Below are 23,061 nucleotides of genomic sequence, written 5' to 3'. Positions count from 1 at the left end.
TTCACATCCCATCTCCTGTATTCAACTTCATCTCAGTACATCCTATCCTTCACAAAGAGATGTTTAATAAGAGTGATACACACTATTTCCAAGGATTCAAGGCCTCATATATGATTTTAGCTCCTTGAAAAGCTTTTCTGAAACTTTGAGGTGATTCTAATCTCTCCATTTCACATACAGGGTAACTAAGGGGTACAGAAATGACATTTTCAGTGAGACACAATCAGATAATTATCTTGCAAATGGGAAAACAGTTTAATTAGATTGATCTGCACTTGACTACTTAGAAGAGTTGGGCTGCATCTTCAGAAGCCAAAGCTTCATGGAGGCATAATTGATGTTTTTCAAGTGCAATTGAATTGCACTTGGCTTAGTAGGCACATCTGAATGCACTCAAAATTGGTAACGTTTACCCTCAAAAGAACAAACAAGAAAGCAAGTACAATTCACTTGTCCTCGGAATAATAATAATAATAATTACAATGGTATTTGTTAAGCACTTACTATATGTCGAGCACTGGATAAGGGAGGTGCCTTTAATATTGTCTCACATATTCTTGAGCACCCCTCAAAATCTAGGACAACCAGGAATATAACCTAGGGCTTCTGACTTACATAGCAGAGTTCCAGCAGCAGATATTTGCTCTCATTACAGGCAGTCAGAGTGTCACTATACCCCAATGAGATAACAGCTGTAAATGGAGTCATAAAAGTGTCATTGAAATCCAAATGTCCTATCAGTGAAAATGCCTTAAGCACATAATGGCTCCAGCGATAACCCCTTAATGTTAAAAATATATCCCTAAGGGAAGAAGACATGCAAGTCACTTTTTCAAGATGGCCACTCTGGGATTTAGCTCCATAACCAATTTTTCTCACCCTCCACCTTTTCACTCTTTTTTATTTCATGTATTTTATTATTGTTTTTAAAGAAGATTGCTGTGAAAAATAATGACAGTTTTTAATGTAATTTACATATGAATAGAAGAATATTTGAAGGTAATGGAAGAGAACTTCTCATTAAGTACGAACTGCAGAACAAAGACGTTCTGATTAGGAATCTTTGTGTAAGGTTACAATGTACTCATTTAGTTTAGCTCTAGTTCGAACTGATCTGAAGAGGCTATGACCATTTATCTGAAAACTTTTGCTAGCATTCATTCTTTTCAGCTGTTCCACTATTATACTCACTAACATGGACTTGCCTGGATTTTCACATAGATAAAGAATTACCTATCTCTTATTGGAATTCCCCTGATTTTAAAATTTCTGCACTGCAGTCACAAGTTTGAAGCTTTTTAAATTTGAATCACCCAGTACTGAAAGAGTACAATAGAAAGACACCTCTAAACCACATTCAGCAAAATAAAACTAAATAGAACATATTTAAATTCATACCTTTGTCATGATAATCGAAGCCTAGCAATCTAATAGCTGCTTCCTTTTGTGTGTTGAAATATAAAGTTCTAAGCTGTTTGTGGGCAGAAAGGATGTCTACCACCTCTACTATATTGTACTCTCCCAAGTGCTGAGTACAGTCTTTTGCATTCTAAGCACTCAATACATACCACTGATTGATTACCTAAAGAAGCCAGCATAAGGTCTGATGTCCAAGAAACCTCATCTCCCATGAGTAGAGCTACAAAGTTAGGAAAATGCAGAGTAACATGAAATATTTAGTCTCAATACTGTGTTGTATCATAATATTCTGCCACAGAAGCTAAGAGCAGATAGTGAGAGAATAATTTCCAGTTAGTACATTGAAGTCTTGACTGCTGACATGGATTTCCAGAAGGCTGTGGTGGTCTAATCAATTCATTCTGGCCAAAAAAAAAAAATGCCTCTTTATTCCTGTATTACTTTCTGTCTTTTTTCAGTTGAGGTTAAATTGGCTGCCCAGCTATAAGCTGATTCTGTCACCAATGTTTTCCCATTTAGATACTTTAGATATCTGTATCGTATTTACCAATTGTCTCTTTGAAGAGTAGGATGGAGGAGCTGCAGACAGTCTGGGAATAAGCAGTGCCTTATTTTCTCTGAACAGTTCCTTTAGCTTTCAGAAATATGATGATTATGATTCCAGATAAGATGAGAAGCGATCAGTCACTCCAAGCACTCCAATATATATTTGATACATGATTCAGCGTTTATCAGATTTTGCTAATCTTTGACACCATTAGTTTTTTTCCCCTTTCTACTTACTTGGAAACCCCCAAAGCTCCAAACTTTACCAGCCTTTACCTACAAATGACCCAGCACCTAAATGTGGTTAACATAATATTGCTCCCCAGGTAATTTACTCCCAAACATAAGCCATATGTTAAATTCAAAATTCTGCATATGATAAACATTTTAGGAAACTGCAGTTATCCCCTCTCAGGATACTAATTAGGTGCATCATACAGGATACACTGAAATTATTGAATTTTTCATTGATGAAACTTCACTTTGCATTGTTAATAGATTTACTGCAAACTCTGTACAGACCATATACTATAGGAAAATAACCTACAATTAGTGGTTCCTCTAGCTAGCCTCTTCTGTGTAAAAAAAATAGTAAGATATTTGCAATGTGTTGGGCTTCAATAGTTTTGAAATAATGTGTAAAGGTTCAGAAGAAATAAAGTTAAGAATGATCAGTTTTACTGGGACTAACTTGGTAGAATCAGCATGGCCTAGGAGTTAGAAGGACTCCTAACTTCGATTCTTAATTCTGCCACTTGTCTGCTGTGTGACTTTGGACAAGTCACTTAAATTATCTTTACCTCAGTTACCTCCTCTGTAAAATGGGGATTAAAATTGTGAGCCCCATGTGGGACAAGGACTGTGACCAAGCTGATTTGCTTGTATCTCCCAAGTGCTTAGTACAGTGCCTGCTCCAGAGTAAGCATTTAACAAATACCACTATCATTATCATAAACTTCTATGTGTGAGTTTTTATCTAGATACATAATGCTTTTAAAACCATAACCAACAACATTCCAGATAACAGGTAAGAAAAAAAAAAAAGAGGTTGACATTATTTGTGGGCGGGTAGGGTGGTGTCAAACTCTGAAATGGGAAAATGTTTATTGAGAAAATGACCCTAAAGTTCTGGTGAGTTCAACAGATCAGGACTTTGCCTTAAACCTTGAAACATGCCCAATATTAAGAAGGTCTTTCAACTTTTCTGCCTGCTCCCTAATCTGTCATTTCTAGAAGTACTGCTATAACTATACAGATGAAGGGGAGCTTGCATGGTCCATGAACTCAATGAGCCATTAAATAGGTGACAATAATCTTGGTAGAAGTTTGGAATATTTAATTAGCACAAAAAACACTTCAAGAATGAGCTCAATTACTATCATGGGCATTCCTCAAAATATCGACTGACGCTTTTACATGTCCATGAAATGCTTGAAAGACATTTAAGAAAGACAAAAAGGGTAATATTTCATCTACTAATCGAGGTTCTGATATATTTAGGCATGTCCAGTGATAAAGTTTCAGCAGACTGTCAGATTGGCTTTTCAAGGGTAACTTTTCTATTTTTAAGGTTAAAGAGAAAGTTGGCCATCATTCTCTCTAAGGGATGAGCTAGAAGCCATGTAACCATCAAAGAACAGAGACAGAACAAGGTCATATCTATGGATTAGAAGGATCATCAAAAACATTTACTGAGTGTCTCCTCAATGCTAGGTTCTATGTTAAATGCCTGGGAATGTACAACAAAAGGAAAATTCATATCTCCTGCCTTCAGGAAACTTATATTTTAATGGGAAAGAGAAGTTATCCTCAACTTATAAATAACCAGTAGGTAAAAACATAAGGCTTTGTTTTTACAATGATGAAAAACTATCAATTATGTTATGTGCATAGATATCAAATAAATAGCTATGCAGTTGTCCTAAAGATGCTTATAGATTGACATTTTGCAGAGGACGGTTTGCATGGGATGATGATGCCATTTTAGGTACAGGCCCATAAGCAGCCTTTAATTGCCCAGAGGCCTCAAGGTGTACTTCTCCATGGCTCTGATTGGTATCTCCATGGGAGGGCAAGGTATCCGTGGAGACAAACGATACAGGCTATTGACCTTCATGTCAATGGTGCCTTTAGGGATGTTGGTGATGCATACCTCTTTTTTGTTGCCAGGAAAGATGGGCATTCTCCCTGTGCTGAAATGAGTACAGGGAAGGGTACAATCTACTCTGGCAAGTCACAGCCCAGAAATGGGATCTGCTCATTCAGCATGGTACAGACTGCATTGATTTCTCTCTGGCCGACCAGATCTACCAATATATCATTTAGGGGTTCAGTCACATAATAATAATAATGATAATATTTATGGTTCTTGTTAAAGCACTTACTATATGCAAAGCACACTGTTCTAAGCACTGGGGTAAGTTAATCAGGTTGGATAAGGTCCCTGTTGCACATGGGGTTCACACTCTTAATCCCCATTTTACAGATGAGGCAACTGAGGCCCAGAGAAGTTAAGTAACTTGCCCAAAGCCACACAGCAGACATGCAGCAGAGCAGGGCTTAGAACCCAAGTCCTTCTGACTCTCAGGCCTATGGTCTAGCCAATGAACCATGCTGCTTCTCCAGTGTGGGTTGGGATTTATGGAAGATATACCTGGGATGAGTTTGGCTGGGGATGAAGAGGTATTGTGGAAATTGTCCCAGACTGTTCTTTACTCTCGATAAGGTCAGTGGCTGAATTAGCAAGGAGCAAGACATATTTTTTTGAAGGCAGTTCTTTGAATTTATTTATTCTCAGATCAGCAGGAGAAAGCTAAGTTGAACATCAGTTTTGGAGTTGCTGATATTTCAGCTTACACAGAATGGCATGATAGTCCCCAACAATTTTCACTCCAAGCCATTCTGGGAAACTGTCATATTGACCAAATGCATTAAGGTGTAATCTTTCACACAGTCTTACCCCTCCTACTTCACTGCAATCCTTAGGAGTCTCAAGGTAGTCTCAAAGTAGGGGAGAAACAGGGGCAGAGAGTTCAGTGTTCCAACCATCTCCAAAGAACAGCTCTCCACCTGATGGTAATAAACCTCTATTCTATCCTAATCCTCCTCAACCTCCCAGCTGCCTTCGACACTGTCAACCACTCCTTTCTAGAAACATTATCCAACCTTGGCTTCACTGAAACTGTCCTCTTCTGGTTCTCCTCTTATTTCTCTAGCCACTCATTCTCAATCTCCGTCATGGACTCTCCCTCTGCCTCCCACCCCCTGTGTGGGTCCCTCAAAATTTAGTTCTGGGTCCCCTTCTATTCTCCATCTACATCCACCCTTGGAGAACTCATTCAATGCCATGGCCTCAACTACCACCTCTAGGCAGATGATGCCCAAATCTACATCTCCAGCCCTGATCTCTCTCTCCCTCTCTGCAGTCTCACATCTCCTCCTGACTTCAAGACATCTCTATTTGGATGTCCTCCTGTCACCTCATGGTTAACATGCCCAAAAGAGAACTCCTTAGCTTCTCTCCCAAACCCTGTTCTTCCCCGACTTTTGCATCACTGTAGACAGCACCACCATCCTTCCTGTCTTGCGAGCCCGTAACCTTGGCATTATCCTTGACTCCTCTTTCTCATTCAATCCACATAATTCAATCCATTACTAAACCCCGTCAGTCCCACCTTCACAACATCACTAAAATCTACCCTTTCTTCTCCATGCTAACAGCTACCACGTTAATATAATCATTCATAGTATCCCACCTGGGTTACTGCATCAGCCTCCTTGCTGACCTGCCAGCCTCCTGTCTCTCCCCACTCCAGTCCATACTTCGCTCTGCTGCCTGGATCATTTTTCCACAAAAACGTTCAGGACATGTTTCCACACTCAAAAAAAATTCCAGTGGTTGCCTATTCATCTCTGCATCAAACAAAAACTCCTTACCATTGGCTTTAAACACTCCATCGTATTGCCCCTTCTTACATTTATTCAATAGTATTTATTGAGCGCTTGGAATGTACAAATCGGCAACAGATAGAGACAGTCCCTGCCCTTTGACAGGCTTACAGTCTAATCGGGGGAGACAGACAAGAACAATGGCAATAAATAGAGTCAAGGGGAAGAACATCTCATTAAAACAATAGTAAATAAATAGAATCAGGGTGATGTACATCTCATTAAACAAAATAAATAGGGTGATGAAGATATATACAGTTGAGTGGACGAGTACAGTGCTGAGGGGTGGGATGGGAGGGGGGAGGAGCTGAGGGCAAGGGGGGAGAAGAGAGTTTAGCTGCAGAGAGGTGAAGGGGGGGTAGAGGGAGCAGAGGGAAAAAGGGAACTCAGTCTGGGATGGCCTCTTGGAGGAGGTGAGCTTTAAGTAGGGTTTTGAAGAGGGGAAGATAATTAGTTTGGCAGAGGCGAGGAGGAAGGGCATTCCAGGACCACGGGAGGACGTGGCCCAGTGGTCAACGGCGGGATAGGCAAGATCAAGGGACGATGAGGAGGTGGGTGGCAGAGGAGTGGAGCGTGTGGGGTGGGCAGTAGGAAGAGAGAAGCGAGGAGAGGTAGGAAGGGGCGAGGTGGAGAGCCTTGAAGCCTAGAGTGAGAAGTTTTACATCACCCCACTACTCTCCTACTACAACCCAGCTTGCACTAATCCTAACCTTCTCACTGTGCCACGATCTCATCTATCTTGCCGATGACCCCACACTAACTGCCTCTGTCCTGGAATGCCCTCCATCCTTAAATCTGACAATTATGTTCCCCCCTCCTTCAAAGCTTTATTGAAGGCACATTTCCTCCAAGAGGCCTTCCCTGACTAAGCCCCCCTTTGCTCTTTTCTCACTCCATTCTGTCACCCTGATTTGCTTCCTCTTTATTCATCCCTCCTCCCAGGCCCACAGGATTTATATGCATATCTGTAATTTATTTATTTATATGAATGTCAGTCTCCTCTGCCCCCCTCTAGACTGTAACCTCACTGTGGGCAGGGCATGTGTCTGTTTATTGTTATATTGTACTCTCCCAAGTGCTTAGCACAGTGCTCTGAACACAGTAAGCACTCAATAAATACTACCGAATGAATGGATGAATGAAGCCCAACAGCAATAATTATTTTTCTGCACTAGCTTGGGCTATTTCTTCTGAGAATAATGGAGCTGAACTGGAATAAGGGCCAGCACAAGTATTTCCTGACTAGCAAAATATCATCACTAATTTTTCGAAAGCAAAAATGCTTTCTGGGGAAGAGGAGAAAGAAACAGGAGGAATGAGAGTTTGTTCTTGTTCAGTTATGGATTAAATCTCATAGGATCTGAGGGACCCAGAGGATGGTCTAATTTCCATGAAGAATCATGCATCCATGTGGGTGATATTTTCTCCAGTTTTCTACACTGCTTGCCCACTCTTGGCCCAGATGAGTTCCTCCCACGAGAAAAAATGGAGAGCAGGGAACAAGCAGTTTTTGAAGATATGAAAAGAATAGGGCAAAGGACTCATTCTTATCTTGCATCAATCAATTATATTTATTGAGCCCTTACTGTGTGCAGAACACTGTACTGAGAGCTTGGGAGAGTGCAAAGTAACTTTGTTAGTAGACATGTTCCTCGCCCACAGTGAGCTTACAGTCTAGAAAGGGAGATAGACATTAATATAAACTACAACTATGTACATAAGTGTGGTGGGATTGTGGGAGGGGTGAATAAAGGTGCAAATCTAAGTACAAGGACAACACAGAAGGGAGTGGGAGAAGTGGAAATGAGGCCTTAGTTGGAGATCTATTTTAGGAGATAAGCTTTTAATAAGGTTATGAAGATGGGGAGAGTGATCGTCTGGAGGAAGAGGGAGGGTGTTCCAGAGCAGAGGCAGGATGTGGACAAGAGGTTGGCAGTGAGATAGACAAGATCAAGTTACTGTGAGTAGGTTGGCATTTGAAGTGGAAATGTATGGTCTGGATTGTAGTAGAAAAGCAGAGAGGTTTGGTAGGAGGGGGCAAGGTGATTGATTGCTTTAATCCCAGTGGTAAGGAGTTTCTGTTCGACCTGGAAATGGATGAGCAACCACTGGAGGTTCTTGAGGAGTGGGGAAACATGGACTGCATATTTCTGTAGAAAAATGATCCAGGCAGCAGAGTGAAGTATGGACTGGATTGGGGAGAGATCAGAGGCAGTGAGGTCAGCTGATTCAATAATCAAGGAGGGATAGGATAAATGCTTGGATTACCTGGTAACAGTTTGGATGCAGAGGGAAGTGTGGATTTTAGCGATGTGAAGGTTGAACAGACAGAATTTAGTGAACAATTGAATATGTGGGTTGAATGAGAAAGATGAGTCAAGGATAATGGTAACATTAAGGGCTTGTGAGATAAGGAGAGTGGTGGTGATTTCTACAGTGATGGGAAAGTCAGAGGGAGGGCAGGGTTTGGGTGGGAAGATGAGGAGTTCTGTTTTGGACATGTTAAGTTTGAGGTATTGGAGAGACATCCAAGTTGAGATGTACTGAAGTCGGAGGAAATGCAAGATGCCACAGAAGGAGAGATATCAGGTCTGGAGGTCTATTTGGGAGTCATCTGCATAGAGATGATAGTTGAAACCACAGGAACAAATAAGTTATCTACCGGAGTGGGTGTAGATAGACAATAGAAGGGGAGCCAGAACTGAGCCTTGATAGTGTCCCACAGTTACAGGTGGGAGGCAGAGGAGGAGCCGATGAAAGAGACTGAGAATGAGCAGTCAACGAGATAGGACGAGAACCAGGAGAGGACAATGTCAGTGAAGCCAGGAGAGGACAATGTCGGTGAAGCGTAGGTTGGATAATGTTTCTAGGATAAGGAGGTGCTCTACAGTGTCAAAGGCTGCTGAGAGGTCGAGGAGATTTAGGATGGAGTAGAGGCAATTGGATTTCTCAAGAAGGAGATCCATAGTGATCTTTAAGAGGGCAATTTCTGTGCAGTGAATGGGGGTAGAAGCTGAGTGGAGAGGGTATAGGAGATAATTGGAGAGGAAATGGAGGTAGTGGGTGTAGAAAATTTGCTCAAAGAATAATTGAGAATCAGCATGGCTTAGTGGACAGATCATGGGTCTGGGAGTCAGAAGGAGCTGGTTTCTAATCCCAGCTCCACCACTTGTCTGCTGTGTGACCTTGAGCAAGTCACTTAATTTATCTGGGCCTAGATTACCTCATCAGTAAAATGAGGATTGAGACTCTGAGCTCCACGTGGGACAAACCAATTAGCTTGTATGTACCTCAGCACTTACTATAGTGCCTGACACATAGTTAGCACTTAAAAAATACCCCAAAAAAATAGTGGCCAGGGAGGGAAGAAAGGAAGGAATAAGTGCTTTCATAAAATGTGTTTTGATGGGCTTGGAGGTGCAGGTGGAGTGGGTGTTGGTGTAGGCAGGAGATCTTGAGGTACTACTGGGAAAGATGGTGGAGTTGAAGAAGGGGCAGTGGGAGGGAAGGATTGGAGAGGAGCAGGGACCTGTTTAGGGAGATCAGTGCCTGTTTCAATTTTCTCAAAGCACATGGACAGGTCATTAGGGATAAGAGATTGTGGGGGAACAAGGGGTTTGAGGAAGGAGTTAAACATCTGGAACAACTGTGAGGGCAATGGACATGGGCATTCATAAGTATGGGGAAATAGTGTTGCTGAGCAGAGGAGAAGCCAGAGTTAAAGCAGGCAAGGATGAACTTCATCTGGACAATGTTGGCCTAATATCTTGGTTTTCTGCCAGCAGGACTCTGCTGCTCATACACAGGAATGAAGGAATTGCAAGGAATTGAATTGAATTGAAGGAATTGGTGATCCAAGGCTCTGGATTAGTGGTATAAGATCAATGAAGGAATAAGGGGGTGAGTTGAGTAGAAAGGGAGGTATTGAGGGCATCAGTTTGGTCATCAATAGTAGGTAGTTTGGGAATGAAGACCACATGGGGCATGATGACTTGAAAAAAGACAGATTTGCCAGGAAGGGTTGTGTGGGAGAGAAGCCAGTTGATCAGGTTGTAGTAAGATAGAGGGATTTCAGAGATGGTGATGGTAGAGATTTTACAGTGACTAAAGATGATGAGATCAAGTATGCATAGAAGTCGGTGAATGGTAAGGTGGGGCAGAGCAGGAGATAGATGAAGTTGAGGAGTAATGCCAATGGTGGTAGGGCAAAAGGGTGTCAAGAAAGAAAGTCCCCTTTTCACTGCTATTTGCTCAGTCATGCAAGAGATTTTAACTTTCAATGGCCAGATCAATAAAGGAGAGGAGACACTAAGTGCCTGCCATTTGCAAGTTGGCCTTGCTGGGTGTGAAAAATGCTCTAACAGGAAAGATAATTAACTTGGGTTCATAAATTGATGTAATATGAATTTCTATGTTTAAAATTTTGATGGCTTGTTCCACTATTTTCCTAAGGTATAGAGGTAAAGCTCATGGATGTTGCATTAATAGTCATTCTTTTCCCTTTTTTAAAAATCACACAGCACTTTGTCTTTTTCCAATTCTCCAAGACTTATTCTGCCTTCCACAAATTCTCACAAATAATGACTTGTGTAACTGCAATAAAATCTGCCAATTCCTTAAGCATGTTACTATGCATGATATCAGATTCTGGTGATTTAAACACATCTTTTTTTAGGTACAGTATTATTTAACACTCCCAGGCTCTAGTTTTGTTTTTCAGTTTTCCATCTCAAGAGAAAGTTATTTTGGTGAAATATCTATATTTCACCTTTTTCATAAAGACAAGAGTAAATATCCTCCTTAGAGTAGCTAACTGAAATGCTACTTCGGATTATGCTAATTGAATAGAATGAATAAGGGAAAATGGGTACATGATAAAGGTGCGGATTGCTAAAAGTCAATCTGCTTGGATTATGGGCATTCATTCATTCAATCTTATTTATTTAGTGCTTACTGGGTGCAAAACACTATGCTAAGGGCTTGGGACAGTCCAGTATAACAATAAATAGGCATATTCCCTGACCACAACGAACCTGGGCATCTCTATTTGAGGCTCCTGCACCATTTGAAAGTGTTAATTTACTAGCCTCTAATGAGTCTCATCCTCTGAGTGGTTCCTGCAGATGGTGTCTGATTGGTTTGGAACATCTGCCAATCATATGATGTAATCCAATGCAGTTAGAAAGGGTTGGGGAGAGAGCTGGCAATTTCCATGATTAATATAGGCATCTGCTGTTGTTATTTTGTTATATGTCATTTCTTTGTTCATTTAGGTGCCATCACAAAAGGCTGTAGAAGTTATTTTACCTCTTTTTCCTCTGGGCAGGAATTCCACAAGTTGGCCCCAGTACCCCTAGTCATGTATCCAAACAACCGCCCATAGGATTTATGAATACATTTGTTTATTTATTCCATCTACTAACTAATTCTTTGACTTAATTTGCTTTTACCAGCAGAATTTTCCAACTGTTGAATACATTGCTGAATGCCTGTTTCCCACAATAAATTTCAAGCTCCTTTAGGGCAGAGACAGCACTTAGCACTTAGTAAAGTGCTCTGCACACAGTAAACGCTCAATAAATACAACTGAATGAATGAAGTTTCTGTCCTCATAGGTCTTAACCAATAGGTATAAATGTATGTGAGAAACAAATACAGTAGCTACAGTAAATGTCATATTCAAGGTGGCTGTTCTCTTTGGTTTTCTGTGGGAAGATGACTCTTAAGAAATTCAAAGTTATTAAGTGCCCAAATGGGAGGTGGTCATGTCTATGGAAGGCATATTAGACTGATTAGGCATATTAGATTCACAAGACCTGATTTATAATCCCAGGTTATCCACTTGTCTCCTATTTAATCTTGGACAAATTAATCTCTCATTACCTATCCATTTTCTTATTGCATTTCCAACTAGTATAGAGAGACCAACTGATTTCATTAATTCTACCTATCCCAAAATTTAGCACATTGCTTTGTAGATAACCACTTAATAAATATTAATACTGATAATGCCAAATTAAAATGCTCCAGTCACTACTCTTTGAAACTCTAATTTTCTTGTATTTATTCCTTCTTGGTTTTCCCAGGTCCTAATTGCTTCAACTTCCTCCTTAAAGTGGAAAGAGCCCAGGCTTGGGAGTCAGAGGTTGTGGGGTTCTAATCCAGGCTCCTCCACTTGTCAGCTGTGTGACTTTGGGCAAGTTACTTAACTTCTCTGTGCCTCAGTTTCCTCATCTGTAGAATGGGGATTAAGACTGTGAGTCCCACTTGGGACAACCTGATTACCTTGTATCCCCCAGCACTTAGAACAATACTTGGCACATAGTAATAATAATAATAATGTTGGTATTTGTTAAGCGCTTACTATGTGCAGAGCACTGTTCTAAGCCCTGGTGCAGATACAGGGTAATCAGGTTGCCCCACGTGAGGCTCACAGTCTTAATCCCCATTTTACAGATGAGGTAACTGAGGCACCGAGAAGTTAAGTGACTTGCCCACACTCACACAGCTGACAAGTGGCAGAGCTGAATTTGAACCCATGACCTCTGGCTCCCAAGCCCGGGCTCTTTCCACTGAGCCACACTGCTTCTCAAAGCAGCTTAGTAAGCGCTTAAATACCATAATTATTATTATTATTCTGGCTCATTCCAAAAATGGAATTATTTGTCTCTAACTTGACCACACTGTTTTCAGCCTTCACAAGTAGGTGGACTTAGTTTGAAATTTGGGAGCTGAAGTGAATTCAAGACAATTATTGTTTTATCCCATTGGTCATCTTTACTAACAATAGGTTTTTACTTGAAAAAGCTACCTTCAGCATACAGCACTTACTGGAGAAAGCTTTGAAAGTTTTTTTTATTTAACCATTTGACAGAAAAATGTTTGAGTGCTTCCTCTCACGCTTAATGTTTCGCCTCCACATCTGCCTGCATATTTTAGTCTTGTGATTTCAACTCTCCCTCTCAGCAGGTGGTCAAAAGGGCCATCCCAAGGGGCCCTGAAGCTGACTGTGATCCTGACTGCACAGTGCCTAAGGGACTTTCACCAGCTCCCTGACAGGCCTTTTGTTCTATACTTTAAATTGGGACTAGGCCACCATCCTGCCCTCCACTTCTGCCCTGCAACAGTGATGCTTGACGTTTCTTCCATCGCCTCCTTTGCCATCTGCAGGATCAAAGCCAGTGAAGAAAAGTAAGGTTCTTCTTACCTTCTGCCTGTTGTTGAAGTGGGGATCTGAGAGCCATTCCCGAGACTCTATCAGATTCATTCCTTAATGTAGTTGTATTTATTGAGCACTTACTATGTGCACAGTACTAAATGCTTGGGAAAGTACAATGCAATAATTAACAGACACATTCCCTCCCCATAACAAGCTCCAGGCCTCTCTATCAGTGGTATTTACTGAGTACTTACTGCCCACAGAGCACTGTACTAAGTCCATAGGAGAGTACAATACAGTAAAGTTGATAGACATGATTCCTATCCTCCAGGAGCTTACAATCTAATGGCCCTATTTATGGCTAGAGAATGTCTTTTGTAACAATCTCAACCAAACTGGGAGTTCTGTTCTGGCAGTAATAGACCCAAAATAGTTCACCCCAAACAGTGTTAATTCTAGAATTGACTTCTAGTTCATCTATAAATAATACCTTATCACAAAGCTGAGTAATTGGCCCCTTTTCTCTACTCTGTTAGCTGAAAGCATGAAAGGACAATCACTGTTGATCTGAAAGAGGAAATTTCACCCCATCGCTTCTCAGACAGGGTTTTATTTTGATGGGTAATGTAAAATGAACCTAATTTATGGGAGGGGTGTCGTGTTCAAAGAAAGAAAAAGAAAAGTTCAAGAAATATCACGCATGATTGATCTCAAGTCTGTGCCTTGATCCAAAAACAACACCGAACGGCAGGCAAATATACATTTTATGGGCTTTTGTCTGTTTTGCAATAACACCGGAAAGCATTCTTTAATTAAAATTTAAAACCGTAACTGATTAATTTTCTGTGTAAACACACCATGTAAACACAGAATGTCAGCATTTCAAGAACACGCTGGTATAAATTTTAGTTTCCTCTCTCAGGCATTCTGGGAAGAATGACAGAAGCAAAGAGTTCAGAGATTGCCCCAGAAAAAGAAAAGTTCAAAGCTCTGGAAATTATCTGAACTCTGAAGATTTCCACTTGGAGTCCAGTCCAAACCCATTGCCACATGTAGGACGTTGGGTATGAGGTCTCTCACTTTCCCATGACCCCCTTTTTTTTTTAAGCTGTTCTTTGCTAATCGATGGTGGAGAGTCAATTTAGTAGCTCATTTTGCTACTGACGTCCTGTAAATTAACAAAAGAGAAATATGGAGCACTACTTCAACATATTCCTGGAAAACAATGCACTGTTTTAGGTCTATTTCCCAAAGAGGTGTAGAAACCTGTGGAGAGACCAGTGACACTTATGGTGGGGACAGTGACCAATGAAGGAGAAAGGAGAAGAAAGAATAAGTTCAAAGAAACTTGGGGAAGGACAAACACAGAACCAGTGTGACCTAGTGGAAAGAGCATGGGCCTGGAACTCAGAGGACTTGGGTTCTAGTCCAGCTCTGACACTTTTCTGATGTGTGTGACCTGTGGTAAGTCACTTTACTTCTCTGTGCCTCAGTTTACTCATCTGTAAAATAGGGAATCAATACCTGTTCTCCCTTCTATCTGATGGGACCTGATGATCTTGAATCTACTCCAGAGTTTAGTAAAGTTCTAGTCATATAGTAAGCACTTAACATATACCAAAATTATTGTTAAATTATTAAATAGAAGGTCCAGGGAGTAACAGAAATTCTTTTCTTCCAGCCTCACGTCAGTTCCTCTTGGCAGATTCTCCTCCAGCCCTGCTGCCATTCCCCCTTGAAACTTCCTCCTTTATGGGAACAACTGAATACCAACTGGATAGATTATTTCTGATAACAACCTAACATCCTTTCTGTGTAAATATGGAAAATACACTCTCCTCTGGATATGACGGGACAACAGATGAGCTGGCCACTTAGGGCAAACAAACAAAAAACCCAGAACACAATACTGTGAAACTGTCTCAACCTTCACAAAAGCACATATCCAGAAATTTCATTGCAATACACTTAGTGGCTATTGAGAGAAATTGGTAGTATAAAAAGCTGCCTATCAAAAAAGAGGAATGAATTCCAAACAAATAATCCTCCATGTTTCTTGAAATAGGGTGACCATCCATCCATTTTTATACTGGACAGACAGGTTTTCAGCTGGTCTGCTCCCTATCTAGTATGGGTTTATCACTGGATGCTTTTTAGTCTGGTGTTTTTCTTTCCACCACTAGCTTTCCTCTGCCTTGGCTATTAACAAATTAGTCAATTAATCCACTAATCCACATACTTATCCTATCCTACCTTGATTACTATATCAGCCTCTTTGCTGACCTCCCTGCCTCCTGTCTTTTCCCATTCCATACTACATTCTGATCATTTTTCAATAAGTGTTCAGTCCCTTTTTTCCCCACTTCTCAAGAACTTCTAGTAGCTGTCCATCGACCTCTGTATCAAACAGAAATTCTTTAACATAAGCTTTAAAGCACTTAATCACCTTGACCCCTCCTATCTTACCTCTTTGCCTTCCTATTTCAACCCATCCCACACATTTCGCCCCTCCAGTGCCAACCTTCTCACTGTACATCGGTCTTGTCTACCTCACTATCAACCTCTTGTGCATGCCTACCTCTGGCCTGGGGTGTCACTCTCTCACTGGCATATCTGACAGATAATCACTCTCCCCACCTTCAAAGCCTTAATGAAGGCATATCTCCTCCTAGAGGACTTCCCTGATTAGACCCTCATTTTCCTTTCTCCTACTTCCTTTAGAGCCACCCTTGCACTTGTATTTCTACCTTATTCACCCTTTCTTCAGTTCCAAAGCACACACATACATATATAAATATATATATATAAAATGTATTTGTTTATCTTAATGCCTGCCTCCCTTCTAATCAATCAGTAGCATTTACTGAACACAGTGCTTACAGTCCAAGATATTTACATAAATTAAATATACATCTTTTATTACTGCATACTTTATGTTTATGATTTGGTGATTAAGTTGTATCTACTCCAGTGTTTAGTACAGTGCTTGGCACATAGTAAACGCTTAACAAGTACCATAATTATTATTATTTTTCTATATCCCTCTGTTTCTTCAAAGACTTCAGGGACAATTACCATATAAGCTACCCAGTCTTTTCATTTTTTTAAATATTCTGGGTGTAAGAAATGAAAAGCAATGTTCATTCACATTTCTGAAATAGCCTCTCAAACATTACAAACAAACCAAACACCTTTGCAGGATCATATGGTCCGCTGTAAAAAAAAAAAAGAACACATCCAGTTAACTCCTACATGACTCTAAGTCGGAAGAGATTTCTTTTAACCTAACCCCTCGTCACGCAGCATTCTGCCATGTCTCATCCACAGCATCTGTAGTGTAATTCCGTGACTGCCTAATACAATCCGACACAAATCCTCTGCCTTGTCTCCAAGTCAAACCATGGCAGATTGAAAATTGTCATCCCCACTGGAACCAGAAATTTTACAAGTGATGTGAAAACGTTTACTCTGAATTTGGGGATTCCAATATTTTGCAAGAGGAAGATGTCAAACTCCTACATAGGCCTTAACTGTCCAGAAAACAAAAACATCCTAATCTTCACACTCTCCCTGTAGCTCTCATATGTATGCCTGGCTTTCGAACTTCTTAGGTAGCAGAAGTTTATTTTGTAGGCTGTTGCCCTCAATAAAATGATTATGATAATTATCAATTTTCTGATATTTAGTTGAGCAAACTAAGTCATTATAGCAATGGCAAGAATTATTTTGTATCAACCCTGGTACTTAGTATAGAGCTTGGTAAAAAGTAAATATTTAAAATATGCAACAAATATTATTAATTATTAATTAAGCCTTCAAGCCTGGCTCTTCTTATCAAGCTTCCCAAGCTTCTTCTCAGAGAAGTAGTGTTGCCTAATGGGAAGACCACAGGACTGGAAGACAAAGGATCTGATTTTAATTCTAGCTCTGCCACATGCCTGCTGTGCGACCTTAGCCAAGTCACTTAACTTCTTCTGTGATATACTTCATCTATAAATTGGGGATTCAATAACAATTCTCCATCCTTCTTAGACTGTAAGCCTCGTTTCTGGACAGGGACTGTCTGACCCAAGTGTATTATATCTGTTCCAGGGTTTAGTAAAGTGCTCAACACATATAATTTATCATTACTATCACTGTCATTACTATTAATCTCTGAATACCCTTAAATTTGGCATTTCGCTGTTTACCTCAGACATTCATTGGGAAAACCTTGATTTGTTTATTTCATTTCAGATGACTTCAACTGCCCTCTTCTTATGCACACTCAAGCACACATCCTACAAGCACTTCCAAAAGTGCACATGTACATGCAGGACAGATTTCTTTATGCTGCTGGAGATGAGGCGTTCATGTTGATAAGAAGCCTTCCTTCCACCCCCGGTTTGTCAGCTCTGCACTTAGGTTGAGTTCATTCAGGGGTCAGCTAGATAAAAGCCTTAGGCTTTATCCACCAATTCACTAGGACCTAAAACTTCCTTCGTTTATTTATTGCTATTAGAAAGGACAAGCTGGGCTCTGTATCCCAAAGGCTGTGCGGAGAACTCTCTGCCATTCGTTATCCCTTCAGTATGTGGAATATATGGTGCTGAGGCAGGCTGCTGATGCCTCTAAACCGGAATGGAAAACGAGAAGTTTAATAATATATTTTAGGCCATTTGAAATAGATGTCAATCAACCAAGTGGGGGGAAAGCTTTGGAAACCCCTGATAGTGAGAGTAAAACCTCCCCAGGGCTTAAGCTTCCAGACTGAAAGAGGTTCACTGTAGCCTCTGCAAAGACTATTTGTTAGAAGGGGCAGAAGATTAAACAGGAACCCCTATTCAGAGCCAGTGGTCACTTAGAAGATCTTGGAAGCATTCCTGGACAAGAACTTCACCAAGCTGAAGCTCAAACTGAGCTCTGCAAAACTAGCCCACCTCCACACAAAGGCCCCTGAGTAAGTTCCCATCCCATATTCAATTCGGCATAAGTGCTCTTTTAAATGTAAGTGAAAGAGAATATCAGGCAGGCACAAAAAGGACAATTCCATTATAGATTTGAACTAAAAAGCCAACCTTTCTGAATTGAAATGAAATCTGAAAAGCACCAGCAAAGGGAGGCCGAGGTGAGAAAAGGACTTCAGAACTCCCTGCATTTTTTCAAGAGCCCTTATGTCTATGAATGGTGTAGTCTCTCTCAAGCTACAGAGCCACTAAGTTTTTTTTTTCCTCCTCTGGCAACGTGAACAAGATCATAAACGTCAGATGTAGTCTTGTCGCTTTAATGGTCTCATGGCTATGAATAAAAATGGCGTGGTAACAGATTTGTTAATTGACTTTATGTGCAACTGGCATACATTAAGCAGAGCTGCGAATGATGCTTGCGTGTCTGGATGTGTTGCTTCTCCCTCCATCCTCCTCGAATTAAACTTTTTACAGCCAAGAGACCAGAGGGTTAAGCCTAGAAGGCTAGAATGATATTTTCACCGCCTTTGATGACACACTAAAATAAAGAATGTCTCATTTTGCAGCAGAACATTGAGTCTGCGAAGCCAATGTACATGTGGTTACTATTTGCAGAATTTGGCATTTTCTATGAATAGCATAAAACAGGCATTGGATCGGCTGTCATGTTTTGACAGGATTGTCCTTTTTTTTTTCCCCAGAACGTCATTCTCTTTTCTTCTTTCCCTTATTCAAGAAACAAAACCCTCTACTTGTTTTTTTGCAAGTGGACTAAGAAATATGATGAATAATGAATTAAAAGCCAGCACAGGTCAGGAGTTTAAGACACCAGGAACCAATCACCCTCAGGGAGTGGGGACTTTAAGGAGGTTGAGAATCTCAATTATGGCTGATGGTCAGATTGTCTCTAGACAGAATCCCACCCAGTGTCTGGCATATGCAAGCAGGGTCAGTGACCAGATTAGGTAAATGTGCAAAGCAGCACGTTTAAAGCTGTTAAGTTTGCAACTGGTTAGTCTAGCTTAATCAACTAGGCAGCAGAGAAACATCCTCCTGACTTTCACCATGGCTCAGTATATTTGATTAACGTTGAGCTGTTATGCTTCTATTTCCATATTCTTTAGACCCTGGATCACTGTGGTCCATAGTTGATGGATATAAAATCTACAATGAAAGACAATTTGAGGTTGTCCCTGGGATCCAAATTCCTTTTTAACACCTCCAGGAAGGAAGTTTTAAGGTTTCAGTAAAAGGTAGGATTAGGTTAACCTCATAAGCCAATATTAAAAAAGAAAAGTGCACCAACGAAAAACTCCTTTAAACCTCTAGGGAACTTCAGTGCAAGCTTGTATTTTAGTCACAAAGTTTGAATATATTCAACTGTCATTTTCAAATTCGCTTTGACTTTCTCTTTCTTTTTTTTCCAGAGAACTTAATTGTTTCACTCTCGACTGCACTTCATTTACTTTGTCTTCTCTTAACTACATTCCAGAAGTTTGCTGTGTTTGACTACCTTTACTAATCAATTCTTTTGACACCACACTTCTTTCACCAAAATATTCCCTTTCCTCATCAAAGGAGACACTGTCCTGACAGGTGACAGAAAACTTTCCTTGGAAAGTGCAATTTGCTGACCACTAAACTGAAGGATCAGTCTTTTGATAATACCCCAATATAATATATGTTTACTGAAGATGAAGTATTACAATGTTAAAAAAACAAAATGCAATTAGAAGAGCTATCTATGCTTTCTTTGGCTCCTGCTTATTAAATAGATTCATTCTGATAATTTCTCCATAGCAGAGTCATTAAGATATCAAATAAGTAATGCGTTTTGTAAAATCCTGATGGTGTCCTCTCTGCTTGGACCTGAACATGGATCAGTGCACAGTAAAGTCATAGCTCCAGTGTGATTTTTTTTTTTCACCTTTCAGTGCCTGGTAAAGGACACTGGGCAGAGCCTTGTTTATGGGAAAATGGAGGTAGAATGGAAACTCTTTTATAGGATAGAGGTTGAGGTACTGTCACTTGCTTTGAATAATAAATCACAAACTCCTCTGCCCTGGATGATTAGATACATATCAGAGGATGGCGATGATGACAGGAAGAATAGATTCCTTAGACTGTAATTGAGTAATATCATTCCTCAAGAAATAGATCTAGTGTTCATTCCCAAAGTGTTATGGCTGTCATAGCCTCCTAAGCAATGGCAAAGATTGGCATTTCCCCCAAACCTTTCATCACAGAACCCTCTAAAATCATTAACACATTACAAAGGGATTTCCTTCTCAAGTGGTAATAGATTTTCCAGAAATTCCAAGGTTGGAGGGGCTTAGGTCCCAAATGGTCACCTGGAGCCATTTGGAAGAGGGTCCTCATTCTGCCTTGTGCACTACACACTTGTGTTCCAAGTCACCCTACATCACATATTACTACTACTACTATTGCTTCTATGACTAAATTTAATGATAGTAATAATAGTAAAAATAATACTGATTGTGATGACAATGCCATATTTTAAGTGCTTACTATGTACGAAGCACTGTGATAAGCCCTGGGATGGAAAAAATGCAATCAGATCAGATCCAGTCCTTGCTTGACATGGAACTCACAGCTTAAGAGGGAGGGAGAACAGGTATTTAATCCTCATTTTACAGAAGGGAAAATTGGGACACAGAGAAGTTGAGACTTCCTCCAAGTCATAGAGCAGTCAAGTAGCAGAATCAGAATTAGAACTCAGTTTTCCGGTGCTCTTTCCACTAGACAACACTGCTTCTCCACATGGCAGATGTGCAGTCTATCTGAACACTTTTAGATACGGGCTCTATTTTTTTTTCTTAAATAGTTTGACTCTTTTCCCCATCCTTAAAAAATACAAAAACAAACCTAAGGCATTTCATATCTGACTTCTGTCATCTTTCCACTCTTCGTCCTCCAAAAGACAGGACAGATAGCAGAGATGTCTAATTTTAGGTCATTTACATAAACCCAAAGAAGGCAACAAGTTTGATGTAAAATAAAGCATGCAGGAAAAAATACCTGAATCATGCAAATAGTGGTGTACTACTACTACACACTACTCTTGAGTTCTCATGCATTACAGGGCGGCTTCCACCCTAAACATCCTTTTATCCAGAAGGACTTGGACAATGACAATTTTTTCCCCAACATGACATGTTCCAGAACACAGTTCTAAGGGGGATTATGCTATTCTGTTCTAGAGCAGAGCTCTGCTCTAGGTGAGAAAAAAAAGAACCATGATGGCTTTTTAGCAAGGCTATTGTAAAAATTCAAACTGGAATATGGCCACATTGTCATAAATCAATATGGGCTTGCTTTCAAAATATGTATTTATGACTACTTGAGAGACAGAGGTATAGGAAGCTTCAGGTAAATTTCCAGCTATATACATTCAGATTTCCCTGGAAACCTACCTGAAGCTTCCTATACAGCATCTAAGCAAGGGAACAAGGAAAAAGAGAATGAAACTGGAGATAAATAAAGATGTAAGTAATCTCTTGTGCTGAAAGCATTTCAAACCCATCTTCTGATTCCTCTCCTTTTGAGTCACTGACCTTTCCACAACTAAGATTGGCACGATTTTACCATAAACACTTTAATTTGGTCTGCCAATTTCTGGACATTTGCTTTGACCCTCTGTGCTGTATACCACTCTAAGAGGGAAGAGTATGAGAAAAATAATGCCAAATGGTATGTATAAGAATTGTTTCTCATATTTATTTGTCCTGTATTTTCCCAAGTGCTTAGTTCAGTGCTCTGCACACAAGCGCTCAGTAAATACGACTGAAGGAATTTGAAATCAAAAGAATTGTAGACTAAATCTTCCAGTATTTGGAAGCATCAAGGGCTGTTATTCTTTCTGATTCAATTCTCATCATGCCAGTCTCTTCATGAGTTTGATAATAAAAGCTCCTCCTCTAGATTGTAAACTCCTTGTGTGAAGGGAACATGTCTACCAACTCTGTAGTATTGTACCCTCCCATGTGCTTAGTGCAGTGCTCTGCACAAAGCACTCAATAAATGACATCGATTGATTGATTGTCTTTGAATCAATGGTTTTACCTTAGTCCTTGTTCTGAAATTAGTTATCCAACAACAGGGCCATTCTTAGTTTTTCTTCAACTCCCTCTTATAATTTCAAAAGTAAGAAAATGATTCAAGGGAATGAGTTAGGAAAGGAAGACTAGTAGAAATATTTGTTGGTGGAATATGTTTCAGATCATTTTGCAAAGGAGAAGAAATAGGTTCATGTCTGCCACAGGGTGAAGTACATCTAATTTTTTGCATCTTTTAAAGTTTGGAGCTTAAAGATCAGTCTGTAAAAGGCAAGCCCTCTTACCTGACAGTTTTAGTGGTCTTTCTTGTTGAGCTTGTTTATAAAGGTATCTTGTGTGGGTAAAAGCCTTTTTCATTCAAGAGTTAAAAGGGGTCACTTTCAGGTTGATCGTGGAAGCTTTTGAACTCTCTTACTGACCTGGAATTAGTGAATGTGCACCTGTGTAACTCTCCAGCATACCCAGCACACCATAAAATAAGTGTTTTACGCTACATTGATATTGCTGGCAGTGCACAAAACAAATGTACTATATCTGAAATAGAATGACTTTACTTGAAATGGCTTCCTGAGAATATAGATTGCTCTGAATATATATACTTGTAACACTCCATTTTCATAAGAATCTTCAAGTTCCTATGCTTCCAAAACAAACTTCAGATGGCAACTGAGGTGAGTTTCAGGGAGTCACATGGTGGGAGTAAGCTTATGGGAACACGCAAAGGTAGCAGATGTGCCTGAGAGGGCAATTTCCCACCCCTTCTCAAAGATGGTATAGCCATGCAGTTTCTCTCAAAGATGGCAGTGTCACTACCCTCCTCATACCGGGTGGGGGAATGGGAGGAAACCATTAGCATAAATTTGGGTCTTGATAGGAAACTGCCCTGGGAATTCAGTAGGGGGAGACTGTAGAGGAGATGGAAACAGCAAGGCAGAAGCACTCTACTATCAAATGCTGTTTATGATAT

This window comes from Ornithorhynchus anatinus, chromosome 5, assembly GCF_004115215.2.
Source record: "Ornithorhynchus anatinus isolate Pmale09 chromosome 5, mOrnAna1.pri.v4, whole genome shotgun sequence".
NCBI classification, from domain to species: Eukaryota; Metazoa; Chordata; class Mammalia; order Monotremata; family Ornithorhynchidae; genus Ornithorhynchus; species Ornithorhynchus anatinus.
The sequence above is the reverse complement of the archived record's forward strand: the minus strand, read 5'-3'. Positions refer to the sequence as shown.